The 17,819-nt window shown below is 48.6% G+C and overlaps 1 protein-coding gene across 6 annotated transcripts in view; it reads left to right on the top strand.

Moving 5' to 3' along the window:
- SRGAP3 (SLIT-ROBO Rho GTPase activating protein 3) overlaps positions 1-17,819 on the top strand; it is a 380,154-nt gene that overhangs the window by 237,770 nt on the left and 124,565 nt on the right. The window lies entirely within an intron of this gene.

Genomic DNA, 17,819 nt, shown 5'->3' with positions numbered 1-17,819 from the left:
TTCTACTTTATGTCTTTATGAATTCGACTGCTGTAGATATGTCATATAAGTGCAATTATACAATATTTGTCTCTTTGTGACTGGCTAGTTTCACTTAGCATAATGCCTCAAAGTTCATCCCTGTGGTAGCATGTGTCAGAATGTTCTTCCTTTTTCAGGCTGAATAATATGGTGCAGATAGACCACATTTTGTTTGTCTGGTCATCTGTTGGTGGACACTTGGGTCGCGTCCACCTTCCTGTCCACATTTTTTGCATTCCACTCTGGCCAGGGAGCTCTCTTCCTTTAAACTCCCCTAAACACCTCCTTGAGTCTGTGCCACAGCATTTGAACACTCACTTATGTGCCTTCTCTTGGCATTTGGGGATAAGAAATTGGTGCATTACACATTTGCAAATACCGTGCTTCTTTTTCTACCCTATCTTGTCTCTTTTTTTTTTTTTTGAGACGGAGTCTTGCTCTGCCACCCAGGCTGGAATGCAGTGGTGCGATCTCAGCTCACTGCAAGCTCCGCCTCCCGGGTTCAAGCAATTCTCCTGCCTCAGCCTCCCAAGTAGCTGGGACTACAGGTGCCCGCCACCATGCCCAGCTAATTTTTTGTATTTTTAGTAGAGACGGGGTTTCACCGTGTTAGCCAGGATGGTCTCCATCTCCTGACCTCATGATCACCCGCCTCGGCCTCCCAAAGTGCTGGGATTAAAGGTGTGAGCCACCGCGCCCGGCCACCCAGTCTCTTCTATTCAAACTTCTGCTGCAGGAGGAAGCCTTTATTAATAACATTCACCCAGGCACAGTCTAGACCCTTTCACACATATAATCTCATTTTTTTTGGGATATTTTTTTGGAGAAAAATTGTGTTTTTTCAAACAACAAAGGTAAAATGCTCATTGTATACAATTTAGAAAGTACAGAAAAGAGAAAAATATCATTCATAGTCCCACTGCTCACAACCACTGCTCACATTTTGGAATCATTTCTCCCTTGTCTTTTAAGAATAAAAACAAAGATAATGTATCGAACTGAGCACTTACTTTGGTGCCAGGTGGGTATTACTACCCCATCTTAAAGATGAGGATGGTGAAGCTCTGAGAAAGCAGCTTGTCCAAACATGTCTATGAACCCACAATTGGAAAGAGACAGAATTGAACCTTCGTCTCTTTTCTGCCTCCTTGGCCTGGGATAAGAAAGGGCCTAGGTGCAGCTTGAGAGTAGCCATGGCATCTGGACCCTCCCTGGAACCACAGGCACAGCAGACATAGGCTCAGAACCCCACAACTCTGGCTGAACGGCCACTGGAGCCACCAAGTCTTGGGCTCTCCCTAGCTGCAGACAGGGCCATGTGGTAGGGCTGGAGCGTCTCTCCTGTCCGCTCCTTCCCCTTGATTAGGAATCAGCTCTCTTCCCATTCTCAGTGTGCACATAGGGAGAGGAGAAAGGCAGGGATTGTGGATATGGGGGGGGGGGCACCCTATTCCCTTGTATCACCTATAATGAGCTCGGCCAGCCCCTCATGGGTTCATTAACTGAGGCCACCAGACGGAACGGGAGCCCCAGCTGGCAGCCGGGCCATGCAGGCTGCCTGACACACTATGAAAGTCTAATTAGGGTGCCGGCCCAGGCCAGTGCAGCTGGAGGGGGCCCTCTGCACGATGCTAATGTGATGGCAGAGCCGTCTCTGCTTCTGGAAGTGGAGTCTCTAGGGGCAGGCTGGACTCACCCTTTGACCCCGGGGCACTGACTGGCCTCAGGCTGCCTATTCCTTGGAGCCCAGCACACAGGACCTGTGTTGCTCTCTGCTCCCTTCATCTGGGCTGTTCTGAGAAGCCTTGTCTCGCCATCGTAAAGATTCTTGGTTTAATAATGTCCATCTACCTGCCAAGTAGCCCCTCAGTGCCTTAAGGGCAAAGCCCAGGACTTGTCATTTTATTCCCACTGCGGTGGGTCAGGTGCTTGGCAGAGCTGGGGTGCGTGTGCATGGGTGGGAGGGAGGAAGGAGGGAAGAAGACAGGAAGGAAGGAAGGGAGAGGATTGACTTGGTCTATCTAGTCCACTTTGGCTGAGAGATTTGCCTCAGAGATGGAACTGATTTGCCCAAGATTTTACAGCAAATTAGGAGCAGAACTGGGATGGGGACTCAGGTCCCTTGGCTCCGAGTCTGTTGCTCCTCCTTGTGCTCCATGGGCCATGTCTCCCTAAGGCCCCAGCCATTCCCTCCCTACCTGGGCAATTGAAGAATGTGCTGCTGCCCAGGAATACGCACTGTGCCGTGTTCAGGGCTAGTCTCACCTGGGCTGAGTTCCCTGTGACACGTGATCCAAAGAAAGGCCCACATGATGGTTCTGAAGGTTTCCCTGGGACAGGTTAACATTTAGAGAAAAATATCATCATATTTCTTTTCTACAACACATATCCAATTCTAACAAACCTCTTTCAAAGCACTCTGACATCCTTGCTCTCTTATAAACCTGATGACAACCCAGGGAAGTAGAGAGGGAATCAGTGGTTTTATGTCAAGCAAACTGAGCAACAGAAAAGCTGAGCTGCTCACTTTAACGAGGACGCAATGAGCTGTCGAGCATGAAAACCCAGGGTTCTTGACTTCCAACTCAGGCTTCTCTCTCCAAGAAGCCATGTGGGACTTCATTTGTTTGAAATGTGTGCATTGAAGACCTCATATTTTCCTGGACTGTGCTCAGTGCCGAAGACACAAAGATAAATGAGGTGCGATTTCTGCTGCCAGATACTGAGAGACAAGAACACGGCTTGGGGAGGCCTGGTAGTTGGTATGGCTGAGGAGGCCCCAATCCCATGGCTGTGCCCTTTGAGCCCTGCACCTGCGTGCCATCAGCCTGCAGCACCGAGATGTCACTTCTATTGAAAAGCTTCCCTGATTCCCACCTGGTGCCTCCCTCTGTGTGCCCGTCGTACTCTGATGTACTTATTTGCTTATTCCACCAATATTTATTGAGCACCTACTATGTGCCAGACCCTGGGTTTACAGTGGTGAACAAGATAGACTTGGTTCCTGCTGTGGTGAAATTTACCATGAAGAATAAAACATTAAAAAGCAGCTAAAAGAAAGACCAGCTATAATCCAATGATTGCTATGATGGAAATAAATACACGATGGAGTATTCTGGTTATCTCTCCTGTATAACTGCAATGCCCCCAAAGTTAGTGTACCTTGTGATTTAATGGATCAAAGATTTGGACAGGGCTCAGCTGGGTGATTTTTCTGCTGTATGTGGCATTGATGGCTCAGTGATATTCAGCTAGCAGAGGGCCTGGTCTGGACAGTCCCAGAGAGCTTTACTCGCATGCCTGGTTCCTCCATGGGGACGGCTAGTAGGCTGGGCCCTGCTGGGCTGTCTCCCTCTCCATGTAGTGTCAGGGCCTCCTGCTTCAGCCAGACATCAGACTTCTGACAGTAGCTCGGGGCTTCCAGAGAGCAGGACAGCAGCTGCAGTCCTCTTAACCGCTAGGCCTGGAGCTGGAATAGCATCACTCCCCACCCAGATGCTATTTGCCAAAGCTGTCTCAGCCCTAGCTCAGCTTCAGGAAAGGGGAAATAAAGCCCTCCTATCACTGGAGGAGTGTCAAAGGGTTGGCAGCCCACACCAAGCTAGGACCATGATCAGGAAGGTGTCTGGAGGAAGCGTGGTTTAAGCTGAGGCCTGAGAAATGAGAAGGAGCAACGTGCGGCAGTGGAGGGGGATGGAAGCCAAGTGGCTGGAACTGGTGAGTGTGGGAGTAGGAAGAAGGGAGTTGCATGATGTGATTTATATGTTTAAAAGACCACCTGGGTTGGAGGGTGGATCCGAGGAGCCCACTCATGGGCATGTGGGTATAGCTCTCCAGGCAGGGACAGTGATGGCCTGGGTGGGAACAGAGCAGATGAGAGAAGCCATCAGATGCCAGGAAACCTCTCAGAGAGGAATGGAGGAAAAGAGAGGAAACAAGGATGTCTCCTGTTTCTGCCTTGAGATGGGAAGGACTTGGGGAAGAGGGTGAGGCAAGAGCTACAGCCCTGTATTGTCATCGTCTGTTTACTTGTCTGTCCTCCTTTGGACAACCACTGGGCTGCAAGCTCCGAGATGGCAGAGAGGGTGACTCTTGACCCGGGGTCCCTGGCACCTCTCACAGGGCTGGCACCTGGTCGTTACTGAATGTCGTTGATTAATGAACTAATGAATGAAAGGCAAGTGGTAGTTAGATTTGCATAGGGAGGACAGGGAACGGGGGCATGTTTGTCTTCTGGCTGCCTTAGCTCAGTGAGGCCATCTGGGTGAAGTGTCACTCGCTCATGTGCCTGTCACGGGTCCTGTATTGCTGAAAGGACAGAATGTGGACTGTGCCATGGTCTCCCTGTTTGGGGAATGGGAGCAGCAGCATTGGCATCACATGAGGACCTGCTAGAAATGCAAGATCTGGGGTATTTCCTGAGAGCTGCTGGATCAGAACTTCTGGGGGGGGCCTGGCAATCTGCATTTAACAAGCCCCCTGGGGGAGTCTGTTGGCAGTTCACTTTGAAGAGCCAGTCTGACGTTTTTCTGGGGAATAAATGGTTTTCAACTCACTTTTGGGCTGTGCTGGCTTTCCCTCCTCTTCACCAGCATCAAATCCATAATCCACTGCCCTTTCCAAGCTAGGCCTAACCTGAGCTTGGCTTTTCCTTTGGAAGGCCTGGAGCTGAGCCCTTCCTGAGCAGGACTCTGGTGTAGCAGGCAGCACATATGGGGCCCCCAAACCTGCCTCTCGGCGTAGGTGGTTGGTCTTGTCCAAATGAATTTGGCAGCTCCATGAACACAGATGTTTCCTGGGAATGAGACCTTTTCTTCCTCCAGGAAAATGTTCTCTAAAACACCAATACTTTGAGATGTTTGAATGGGAGAGAGAGAGAGGAAGAGGAGGAGGAGAAGGAGGATATGAAAGACTGATTTTTGTAATAATTAAGCCTGTTGACTTCTTTCTGAAAGCTATTTGACCACAGAATTCCTTCTCCCTATTTATTTATTTATTTATTTACTTACATATTTACTTATTTTTGAGACAGAGTCTCGCCCTGTCGCCCAAGCTGGAATGTAGTGGTGTGATCACAGCTCACTGCAGTCTCAAACTTCTGGGCTCAAGTGATCCTCCTGCCTCAGCCTCCCAAGTAACTGGGACTACAGGTACATGCCACCACATCTGAAATTAAAAAAAAAAAATTAATTATTTTTTTGTAGAGGCAGGGGTCTTGCTATGTTGTCCAGGCTGGACTTAAACTTCTGGACTCAAGCAATTCTCTTACCTTAGCCACCCAAAACACTGCGATTATAGGCAGAACCACCGCACCTGGCTCTCCCCATGATATTTATTAGTATTTCACAAACTAGCACTTCTTGAGACCTAGTTTGAAAATCTCTGTTCTAGACAAACGCTGGGGTTACCCTCTGTAGTAGTGATACTCCATGCAAGTAGTGCCCTGTGTTTGGGGTGACAGAGTCCCCTTCTATTCTAGCTTTCTCAGTTTTTGATACCCCTCACCTTCCAGGAGCTGTACCTGATGAAAATGCTCCATGCAGAGGGTTAAGTGCTGGTTGCTGCTAGTTTAACTGCTGTGAAAAAAAGCAGCAGGGAGTTCTATTTAAATATGATTTAAACATTTGGGAAAAGCCAGAATTTGGGAAGTGCTGGGAGGCACTTGGCTAGTTAGGGAATAATATTCTATGCAGATATCCTGTGCAAAGGAGGTTTGGAGCATCTTTCAGCTTCACAGAGCAGTTGGGAGAGAGGATTCCTGTGAGCAACTAACTTCATTTCCAAGAAAACACTTCTTAGCGGGGATAAAGCATCACAGGATTTTTTTCACAGATGTAGCAGTTCTCTAAAGAGATGCTATAATTTAGACTTAGCCTTCCAGGCTATTCCTAAACAGAGAATCACTTTTGTAGCATATAAATTGAGCATATAAATGTGAAAAGGAGTCAGAATTAAAATGTTTGCTTAGAATGAGATGGAGATGGAGAAAGCCCTCCAGTAGGGCTTGTGTCTCCATTCACAGCTATTACTATTACTGCAATTGGTATCAAGCTAGTAATGGCTTTCTGGGGTCATACTTTCCAGACCTGCTGTTCTCTCAGCACCGTGTGCCAGCTGGATCTTTCCGGATTGTTTGGTGCCTGTGCTGTGCAGGTCGTTTACTCTCCCAAGCACCCCACACATCCACATCACCATGGACCAAGTGCTGTACTGGATGTCTGATAGGCATCATCTCATTGCACCTTCATGGGAAATGTGGTCTGCGAAGAAGGGGCTATCTTTATCTTTCTAGGTGAAGACACTGAGTTTTCGAGAAATTAAATAATTTGCCTAGAGGGACATAGCTAGCACAGGTGAGTGGCAGAGCTAGGATTCCAATCTTTGTTTACCTGACTCCAAAATGCAAAACTGCATCTAGCTGCTGACTTTGTTCCCTCATCTTTCTGGGCTGGCTTTGAGCTTCTTGAGAATTACCCATCCATGTCGACCATATCCTCCTTGGATGAGCATCAGGGGTTTGCTATTATCCTCCTGGTCAACTCCTACACAGAGGCCAGCTTAGGGCTTGCCTTCTTGGTGAAGCCCCTGCTGTTGGTTGATCCCAAGTCTACAGTCAGCTGCTCCTCTCGCCTCCCATGTGAGTTGTGTGGGGCTTGCATCAGATTATCAAGGAGTGATCCAGTTCCTATATCTGGTTCTCTCACTTCAGTCTGCCAGCTGCCTGAAGGCAAGGGACCATTTCTAGTCTCCCTCTCTCTGGTATATAATTGATGCTTTATCAAAGTTTTTTCAATGAATGGCTGAATTAACCAAGACACTACCAAATGCTTTCTTTAAATATATTTAACAAATAGACTTATTTTGTGTGGCTGCGAAAGGAGATAAATGATGTCTGAGGATAGGATTTTCAGAGGAGCAAACTTCAATTCAACCTTAAGGATGTTCCAGTAGCCACAGCTGTCCATCAGTGAAAGGGCTGCCTGGGGAGGTAGTGAGTTCCCAATGCACAGAGGTATACACACAAAGGGTGGGTATTTTAAGGGTGTCCTTTCTGTAATATGGATGATGAAAATGAAAGGGGATTCTTGATAACACAGGAACCATAAATATTGAATTATCTTTTCAATTCTCTTTCAAGGTTTCTGGTAGCCTGGAGGAGAAAGTCTCAGTTTGGTACTAGTGTGTTGTTAATGTCCTCCAACCTCCTTTTTAGCAAATAGAGAACAGACCTCAAGATTGAATATACTGTTTGGTTTTTGTTGAATTTAGTTTTTTGGTTACCTTCTATTTATAACAAACCATCCTGTTTTTTTAAAAGCTGAAACTAGGGAAGTTCTTTGTAAATAAATTTAGGTTTAAAAAAAGACATCAACAGGGAGATATTAAGTGTGGTGGTGTGCAGGAATGGCAAAAATCCTGAAGCCAGCATCACATCACTCTAAGTCCCATTCCAGTTCCTCCTGCAAAGTGAGCATCTTTCATCTTTACCTTCTTTATCCTCCACAATTTTTTTTTTTAAATCAGGGGAAGGGATTTTAACATAGGAGGCTCAGCCTGAAGAGTGGATTTTGCAGTGGCTGTAGCTCCTTTATCTCTCCAGTTTTTCCATCTGGCTCTTTCCCAGGTCCCATACCAAATTCCCTGGAATCCTCAGAGACTCTAATCAGCAACTACCAAAGCATTAACTAGGACGTGATTTCTTTATGCATGCATATACTTTGATATGCATATATACATTTCTATCATTTAATTTTTATACTAGAAATGAAAAATAGATGTAAAAATTAGATTTTCACAAACAGTAATAAGTACGGGTTTAGTTTTGATGCTATTCTATTAGGCAAATAGGATAATAATAACTTTCAAAGACTATACAGCACCTTACACTTTGCAAACTCCTTCCTCAGCCCTTAGCTGCTTAAATCCTCCCAAGAACCCTGGTTAGAGTTGAAGCAGTCAAGGAAGGTGTTGTCGTCCCCAACTGATAGGCAAGGGACCAACTGATAGGCAAGGCAGGGTGAACCCTAACTTCAGACCCACAGCTGACCCGTGAAAGAACTGACCCAGTTTTGCATTTTGGAGTCAGGTAAACCCAGATTGGAATGCTAGTCTGCCACTTACCTGTGCTAGCTGTGTCCATCTGGGCAAATGACTTAATTTCTTGAAAACTCAGTGTCTTCACCTAGAAAGATAAAGATAGCCCCTTCTTCGCAGACCACATTTCCCATGAAGGTGCAATGACATGATGCCTATCAGACATCCAGTAGAGCACTTGGTTCACGGTGATGTGGATGTATGGGGTGCTTAGAAGATTAAACGACCTGCACAGCACAGGCACCAAACAATCCGGAAGCCATGGATCGGGGTCTTTTCCTCTGCCTAGTGCTGCACATGCCACACGGTGCCACCCATTCTGTGGGCAGATAAACCAAGGCAAAGGGGCTTGCAAGGAAAGAGTTGAGGTTGACCAGGCATTGCCTAGTGAGGCAGAGTTTTTTGCTCTGATACCAAGAATCCATCCAGAAAGTCAAAGGGGAGCTCAGAGGTGCTGCTGGACACCAGACACCAACGTGTACCCTCATGCTGCAGTGTGAGGAAAGGGATCGCAGAGGAAGCAGTGAGCCCGTGAATCATTCTGCCCTGGGATGAAGGGGGAGTCACAGGGACATTTGCATTGAGCATTGAAGTTCACATAACAGTCTGCAGAAGGAGAAAGTAGTAACGGAGGAGAAAAACCAATAGTTTCAGAACACTTATCATAGGCTGTTTGTCTATGTACATCAGCCCTTAGATCTTCCCAACAACGTATTGAGGTGCTAGTGGTAATAATTGTAATGACAATAAAAATTACTATTATGTGCAGGGTTTGCCACCAAGAGAATAGCATGGGTTGTGTCATTTAGTCCTCCAGGCAACACTATGAGGTAGTCGTCACTTCGTTTCACAGATAAGGAAAGAGAAGGTTTAACTATAATAACTTTCCAAGTTCACTTTGTTGGTGAGGGACAGAATTGGCATTTGAACCCCAGCCTCTTGACTCGATAGCACCCCAACTGATAAGCAAAGCCTGCTTTGGCCAGGGGACTCAATGGATGGAATTAGTCCCCTTCAGGATGACTCTGTCTCAGGGCTGCCAAATAGTGCCAGAGCCAGGCCCTGAACTGCACTCTCTGGCTCCCAGCATGGCAGCCTCACACTCCTCGGGGGACTCCTGGTGGGTGGGGGATAATAAAGTAAATATTTATAAAGTAATTTATAAAGAAAAGGGGTTTAATGGACTCACAATTTCGCATGGCTGGGGAGGCCTCAGGAAACTTACAATCATGATGGGAGGCACCTCTTCACAGGGCAGCAGGGGAGAGAAAGAGTGCCCAGTGAAGGGGAACCCCCTTATAAAACCATCAGATCTTGTGAGAACTCATTCACTATCATGAGAACAGCATGGGGGAACCGCCCCCCATGATTCAGTTATCTCCACCTGGTCCCACCCATGACACGTGGGGATTATACTACAATTCAAGATGAGATTTGGGTGGGGACCTAGCCAAACCATATCAGGGTGGAACTGTGTCCCCTCAAAATTCCTATGCTGATGTCCTAAACTCCAGTACCTCAAAATGTGACCTTATTTGGAAACAGGGTCTTTATAGAAGTAATCAGATAAAAATGAGGTCATTGGGAAGGGCCCTAATCCGACATGACTGGTGTGTATCTTTACAAAAAAAGGAACTTTGGGCACAGAGACCAACACACAGGGAGAATGCCTTGGAAAGGTGAAGGCAAAGATTGGGGTGCTGTGTCTACACCAAGGACACCAAAGATCTCCAGCAACCTACCAGGAGCCAGGAGAGAGGCCTGGGACAGATCCTCCTTCACAGTCCTTGGAAGGAACCAACCCTGCCGACACCTTGATCTCAGACTTCCAGCCTCCAGGACTGTGAGACAACACATACCTGTTGTCTGAGCCACTCTATGGTCCTGTGTGACAGCACCTAGAAAACTAGTACGCAGCCCCATGCACGTCTTGTCCTTCAGGGCCCTGGCTGTGCTACATGTTCAGTCTTGTCTGACCCTCATCCAGTCCCTGTCTGCCCTCTGGCCACACTCACTTTCTGTCAGTTCTAGATGATGCCCGTGCCCATGAGGGCTTCACGCTTATTTCTGGGAATGCTCTTCTTTATCGCTGTGCTGTGTTAAAACCTACCCATCCTTCTAGTCTGAGCTCAGGGGGCACTTTTCACCTACTCACAAATATTTTCTGAGAGTGCCTGTGTGTCCAGGTTGGCCTGGGCACCAGAGAAGCACTGGTGAGTAGGACAGACATAAGCTAGAGAGGGGACAAAGACCAGAAGCAAAAAGGAAAAGAACACAACAAGCATCAGGTGTGGAGTGCTGTAATGACAATGACATAGTGTGACATAGGGTGTGTGGGTGGCCAGGGAGGCATCCAGGAGGAGAAATAGCTCAGCTCAGGTCTCAGTGATGAGAAGGACCCCAGGGTCCCCTGATGCTCCCTCCCCTCCGCCTTCCCCAGGAGAGGGCAGCCCCCTGTTAAAGACTCTCCAGGCTCCATGTATTTCTCCTTCAGAGCCCTTCTTCCCGCTGCCATTTTCTATTGATTTTTGTGATTATCTGATTGTTATCTGAGACCCCCACTAGACTGTAAGCTCCACGAAGCGGGAAGTGTGGCTCATTTTGCTTACCATTGCCTGGCACAGAACAGGCACACACTTACTATTGGCTGAATTAATGATTCATGCTACAAGCAAGTGCAATGAATCCCGAATCCTGCTTGGGGCAGCTTAGGTAGCAGGAGGTTAAATGCACCTTTCTGGCCACAGAACTGATTGAGGTAGCATTTCTTGGAGGCAAGCCCAGTGTGAGGCCTGAGAAGGTCCTGGAACGGGGCAGGAAGCCCGAGCAGGAGCTTGCCTTCCTCCCAGAGGGACCCTGGTCCCAGGGCAGTGGCTTTGGATTCATCTGGAACATGGGACTCTGCAAGCTTGGAAATGGGTTTTGTTTGCTAAGCGGAATTTTCCGGCCCTCAGCCGAGAAGCTGGAGAAACTGGCTCACTGCTAATTTCATTTTCCCAACTCACTAGCTTGGCAAGGCCTGGCTCCCCTAGCTGCAGTCTCCTGGAACCTCATATCCAGATCCCCTAGCCAAAGAAAGAAAGCTGTGACTCACCAGAAATGTTCATTGCTATTTTCTGGCCATAAAAAAAGAAAATATATACATACATATGCAAAATTTCTAACGTGATGTCTTAGTTCAGCAGCTTCTGCTTGCTGGGTCGACACTTGCATGAAAGATTGGAGAAGCAGAAGGGTCGCTCTGAGTGCCTTGGCCGAGAGCACTGGCCCTCATTCATTCTGACGTCTTCCAAAAATGAGGCTGCAGAAGACAAAAGTGGCTGCTGGCACAGAGAGCTGGATCTCAGGTCAAAGGGGTTCCACTTGCAAAAGGGGCAAACAACCCCAGGAACAGGGAAGGCAGAGGCTCAAGTTTTCTGCAGCCTGGCGTCTGGCTCTGCGGTCTGCGGCCTTCGTGCTTCCTCCCTCCTGCAGTCCCATTGTGAGCCAGATGGGGACAGGATGGAGTGTGTGAGACCCTGCAGGTCCCTCCAGCCTCACTCTTCACCCTCTTCCTTCTCTGCCTTGCCTCCCACTCCAGCCAGGCTGTTCTTTACTTAGTTCCTTAAATACACCAGGCTGTCCGCCCTGAGGCGCCTTTGCCCGTTCTGTTCCCTCTGCCTAGAGCCTTCTCCCGCCAGCCCACCTGCCCAGCCCCTTTCACTAGCGCCCCCCCAACTCTTCCTTTGGAGCCCAGCTTAATGACCTCTTCCTTGGGGACACTTTAGTGACCCACAAATCAGGCCAGCCCCCTGATTATAGGCACTCATGGCACAGGCTCCCCTCTGTTCCAGCACATTCTGCACTTCTAACTCTACCCACATTCGTGGGCTCATGGTGGGTGTCTCTCTCTTCACCAGACTGTCTGCTCCATGAAGGCAGGAACTGTGTCTGTTGGGCTCAAGGTTGTGTCCCTGGGGTCTGATCTATACGAAATATTCAACAAAAATGTATGGAATGCATGAACTGCTGAAGAATGACTGCAGAGCTCTTTTCTGGCATTTAAGCCCAGAGTGACTCCATGGTGTGAGTGGCCAGGCTACAGGGGATAGGTGGCCTGCCCAGAGTCCACAGCTAGCATGGCAGACGCCGGTGAACACCCATGCCCACGTCCAGGTGGCTTTCTGTTCTCTACTGCTGTGCTGAGTCCCACCTGTGGGCCTTCTTTCTTCTTTCAGATGTGGTAGAGCCTGCCTGGTACCATTGTGGCCAAGGCCACACATGCTAGCTTTCTACAGAGCAGCTCTTGACCCTGGCTGTGGACAGTTCACCCCAGCCTTTTAGACTACAAATGACCTGCCCCACAGGAGGGAGCCAGGGCTGGGAGAAGGTGGGGGTGCAGAACCAGCAGTTTCCCATGCTGGGATGGACCTAGAGAATGGGCCGCTGATCGGACGGCAGGCCTGGGACAGCATCTCAGAGGAGGCCAGGCTGCACATTGCCCCATCTTGCCCTCTTTCAGGGAAGCAGGAGGGGAGGCGCCACCGCGGCTTGGCCCTGCCCCAGCCCTCCGGCCACAGCCTTGCCATGCTTCCCGGGGATTGACCTCTTCTGCCATGTGGCCACAGCATTTGTAAAGCCTTCCTTGTTGTTCTGTGGTTTTAAATAGCATCCAGCTCCTTGCTGCTGGCTTCCATGTTTGTCTCTCCAGCCCAGATAGCTCCATCTGGATGCCCCACAGCCTTTTAGACTCGTCGTGTTCGACTCGAACTCATTGTCCTTCCTCCCCGCCCCACCCTTGACCTGCTCCTCTTCATCTCCACAGAGGCTCCTTCTACTCCCCCAGGTGCCCAAACCAAAAACTGGAGAGTCATCCTGGACATCTTTTGCTCTCTCTCAACTTCCAGCCCTAACTCCATCCCGTCAATCTCCCTGTCCAGTCAATTTCCTACCTAAGCCTTTCTTGAATCCCTCAGTTTCTCTCCCGGCCCCTGGCTCTGCACAGCAGCCAGAGTGAGAGTTTGAAAGTGCAGTTTTACCCTTTCACTCCCCTTCTGTAAACCCTTCAAGGTCTGCCTGCTGACCTCAGGACGGAGCTTGAACTCTAATGAGAGTTAAAGGCCCTTTCCCAAGTAGCCCCTGCCTCAGTCTCCATGTTCACCTGCTGTCCTCACTCTCCTACCCCAAAACACCATGCTTGGGCCCCCTCCCTACCTGCTCCTCCCTCTCCTGCTCCTCCCTGGGCCTTTGCTCATCACATTTCTCCCCTTTGAAGGCTCCTCCCTGTGAAACTCCAGTCCAGCTTTTAGTTCTCAGTCTAGAAAGCGTTTCTTCCAGGAAGCCATGCATGACCAACCTCACCACCAGATCTGGGGAAGGAGGCTCCTCTCTGCTCCATAGCCTCCTTCCCATGACTGCATTGATGAGGCTGCCTCATCACTTTCTGTTCCTTGTGAATCTCCTTACCCAAGTGGAAGACTTGCAGGGCAGGGTCTTGCAGCCTTGGTTGCTCCTGCACTCGCAGCACCTAGTCCTGCCCAGCACAGACACACAAACGCAAGGAGTGAACGAGGGCTGGAAGGAATCTTCACAGCAGCTGCTCACTTCAACTTGAGTCTTTGGCTGCTTTCGGGTAACATCCTCCTCCTTGCCTTGGCTCGCTCTGCCTCCTGCAATTCTGTCTTATACTGCACTGCCTCCTGGCTTGCAGCTTCTGATAAGGACAGCGCTGTGCTCTCTGCCCTTCCTCTCATCTCATCTCTCTGGCTAGATGACCTAGTTAATGGTCCCCAAACTGTCCCAGCAATTCCCCATCAGTTCCAGATCACTTGTCTTTTTCCTTCCCTCTGAAACTCACCTTCTGGCTGTGGCTTCCATAATTTTGCACATTTAATTCCCTGGTGCTGTTCACTTCTTGCCTCCCAGGTTCAGCTAAGCCCCTGAAGTAATTTAGGTAACAGCTCAATTATCTCATCTCTCCTTTAATCTTTCCATTTCCATCACCACCTAGGAAGCAGTGAAAATGAGATAAGCAATGCATTTTCTGTCCAAACCTACTGCTCCCCTTGCAGTTCTTATCTCAGTTCATGTCATCAGCATCTACCCAGTCGCCTAAGATCTGAGCCTCGGAATCACTGTCTGCTGCTTCCTCCTCTTTCTGCTGTTTCCAGGAAGTTTCCAAGAGGATCTGCTCTCCTGTTGAGAAAGCTCTCAAGTCCATCCTTCGCTGGCTACAAGACCACACCCAGGCCTCACTATTTCTCTTTTGAACTAAGATTACCTCCTGCCTGGTCCTCTTACCAAAAGCCCCATATCCCTGCTCATCCACCCACCCACCTACCCATCCATCCCTTCATCCTCCAATCTGCCTTCCATGGTCATGCCAAAACACATGTTGGTTATATCCTCCCTCTGCTGAAATAACTTCCATGACTCCCCACTGCCCATAGCAGACATTCTTATTTATTTTAGAAACTGGGTCTTGCCTATTACCCAGGCTGGAGTGCAGTGGCATGATCATAGCTCACTGCAGCTTCCACCTCCTGGGCTCCATTGATCCTCGCACCTCAGTCTCCCAAGTAACTAGGACTACGGGTGTGTGCCACTACGCCCAGCTAATTTTTAAATTTTTTGTAGAGATGGAGTCTTGCTGTGTTGCCCAGGCTGGTCTTGAACTCCTGGACTCAAGTGATCCTCCTACCTCAGCCTCCCAAAGCCCTGGGACTCAGGCACGAGCCACTGAACCTGGCCTAAAGCAGGCATTCTTAACCCTGGCTGCACATTAGAATCTTCTAGAGAGTATAAAAATATGAGTACCACGTGCTACCCCCAGAGATTCTGATTTTGTCTTGGATGGGTCCTGGGTCTTGGTGTTTTTTTAAAAGCTCCCCAGTTGATTCTAGTGTACAGGACAGGTTGAGAACTATGTGGTCTAGAAGATAAGGGGTCCCACCCCCTTAGTCTGGCAGTCTCCCCCAAAATTGGGCCTTTAATCTGTATCCCCAGCCTCATGTCCTACAGTCCTCCACTAACACACTCAGAATTCCAGCTCTTCTGAGCTACTTCACTATATTTGTACCCACTGGTCCTTCTACCCACAATTCCATCCTCTCTCTGACTTCTGACCATTTGGAAAACTCCTACCCATCCTTCAAGACCCAACACAAATGCAGTCTTTTTTCATGGGTCTCTCTTCCATAGCATCTGCTACATGGCAGGCACGTTGCTGGGTGCTGGACGTGATGACACAATAGAAATGATCCCTGCTCTCAAAGAGCTCACAGTAGGGTGAGGGGGAGGGATGGAAACTCCTTAAGGTAGAAGTTCTGTAACTTGAGTATGCATCCAAGTCACCTTGAGGGCTTGTTAAAACACAGATTCTGGGCCCAGTCCTAGGGCTGCTGAGTACACGTAGTCTGGGGCTGCCCTGAGAACTTGTATTTTCAAGTTCCTAAGTGATGCTGCTGCTGCTGGTTCAGGGGCCACACTGAGAACCACTGCCTTAGCATGTGGTCAAGGGGGTGTTCTCTAGGGAGGTATCATCTAAGCTGAACCTACAGTAATAGAAACAGGCATTCATGAGAAGAGCAGGGACTGTGGTATTCCAGGCAGAGGGAAAAGCATCAAGGCCCCAGTGGGAATAGAAGAGGCCGCGTGCCTGGTACCCAGAATGCACTGGAGGAGAACGATGCCTTCTGCAGCTTCTCCAGCAGAACTGATGCTCTGCGTATGTCTCTGTTATAGACTGGAACCACCTTCCTCTCTAATTCTTTTTTTCCGATGCAGCCACTCAGCAGTGAGCCCCTCCAAGGCAGAGTGTGCATCACGGCCACCTTTGGGTGCCCAGAACCCACCCAAGACCTGACACAGTAGATGCTGAGGGATTCTAGTTGGGGTCTAGTTGTAGTGTCCTGGCTTTTTCTCTAGGCTATAAGCCAAGGAGAAATCTGTTTGTTTCACAGCAGTGTTGTAAATGCTTCATCATCCTCCCGTTTCCTTAGATAGTTCCCATCCTTTATCTAAATCTAATTTTCTTCTCACAAATTTCTGCTGCCTAGATAGATTTTTAGCACATTTGGTGAGAGAAAGAAAAATTCCTTGAAGTCAAGGTAGCCCTGCCCCACCTACCTTCCCAAGCCCCAGGAGATAGGGAGAGGTGGGGTGGTGGGGGTGGGGTGGGGACAGCAGTTCAGGGGTCCTTCTGCTTGGCTTTGGGGAGGTGGATGTGGTCATAGTGGGAGTCAGCAGAATTGCTGTATTAGTCCATTTTCACACGGCTGATAAACACATACCCAAGAGTGGGAAGAAAAAGAAGTTTAATTGGACTCACTGTCCCACATGGCTAGGGAAGCCTCAGAATCATGGTGGGAGGTGAAAGGCACTTCTTATATGGTGGTGGCAAGAGAAAATGAGGAGGAAGCAAAAGCAGAAACCCCTGATAAACCCATCAGATCTTATGAAACGTATTCACTATCACGAGAATAGCACGGGAAAGACTGGCCCCCAAGACCATTCCCACAGCATGTGGGAATTCTGGGAGATACAATTCAAGTTGAGATTTGGGTGGGGACAAAACCAAACTATATCAATTGCCTTCCTCAAAAAACGCTAATAGTGGGAGGCTGTGTTTTCTGAGAACAGAACCTTGGCCAGCTCCTGGAGGTGGTCCACACTCAGGACAAGGGTGGGACAAGGCAGGCCTGGGGGAACCCTGGAGCTGCCACCTCAGGTGATGGAAGGGCCTCTCCCCTCACATCCTGCCTTTCCAACATCTCTCTCCACACTGGAAAGGAGTCAGGGAGATACCCAGGGTCAGAGGGCAAGAGCTTTAGCATAGGTGCCCTGCGTGGCAGGAAAGGGTTATTGGTTTGGTTTTGCTTTTGAATTGACCTTTCTCTTCCTTCCTGGATAACAGGGTGTATCCACCCTTTCCTGAGGCTCACAGAGGGGTCTTTGGCAAATACAGATGGTCCTTAATTTAATTATGGGTTGACTTCTAATTTTGAGAATTTACAGTGTTGTGAAAGTGATACACATTCAGTATAAACCGTATTTCAAGTACACATAAAACCATTCTGTTTTCACTTTCAGGATAGCATTCAACTAATTACATGAGATATTCAACAGTTTATTAGAAAATAGGCTTTGTGTGCAATGATTTTGCCCATCCGTAGGCTAATGTGTTCTGAGCACGTTTAAGGTAGGGTAGGCTAAGCTATGATGTTCCGTAGTTTGGGCTTACTAAATGCATTTTCAACTTAGGATATCTTCAACTTGTGAGGGGTTTATTGGGATGTAGCCCCATAGTAAGTTGAGGAGCATCTGCAGAGCCAAGAGACAGATTTTCTCTGGTCTCATTAGCATCCTGAGCTTTGGGAAACAATAGTATAAGGATCTGTGGTTCTCAGACTTGAGTGAGTATCCGAATCCCCTGGAGGGCTTGGTAAAGCCCAGATTGCAGGCCCACCCCCAGAGTGTGTGACACAGCAGGTCTGGAGTGGGACTGGAGAGTCTGTATTTCTAACCAGTCCCCAGGTCATGCTCTTGCTGCTGGTCTGGGAGCACACTTTAAGAACCCCTGCTTTAGCATCACACCCAGCTAGAGAGTGCTAATAACCTATCAGTCATTGCAGGACAAAGGGTTATTTGTCTTATAGGTACTTGCATTTTCCTTAACCCTTCCTCCTGAACACAGAATCTGAACCCTCCTAGCCCCTTTCCCAACA

This window comes from Pan paniscus, chromosome 2 (genome assembly GCF_029289425.2).
Source record: "Pan paniscus chromosome 2, NHGRI_mPanPan1-v2.0_pri, whole genome shotgun sequence".
Classification (NCBI taxonomy): domain Eukaryota; kingdom Metazoa; phylum Chordata; class Mammalia; order Primates; family Hominidae; genus Pan; species Pan paniscus.
The sequence above is the reverse complement of the archived record's forward strand: the minus strand, read 5'-3'. Positions and strand labels throughout refer to the sequence as shown.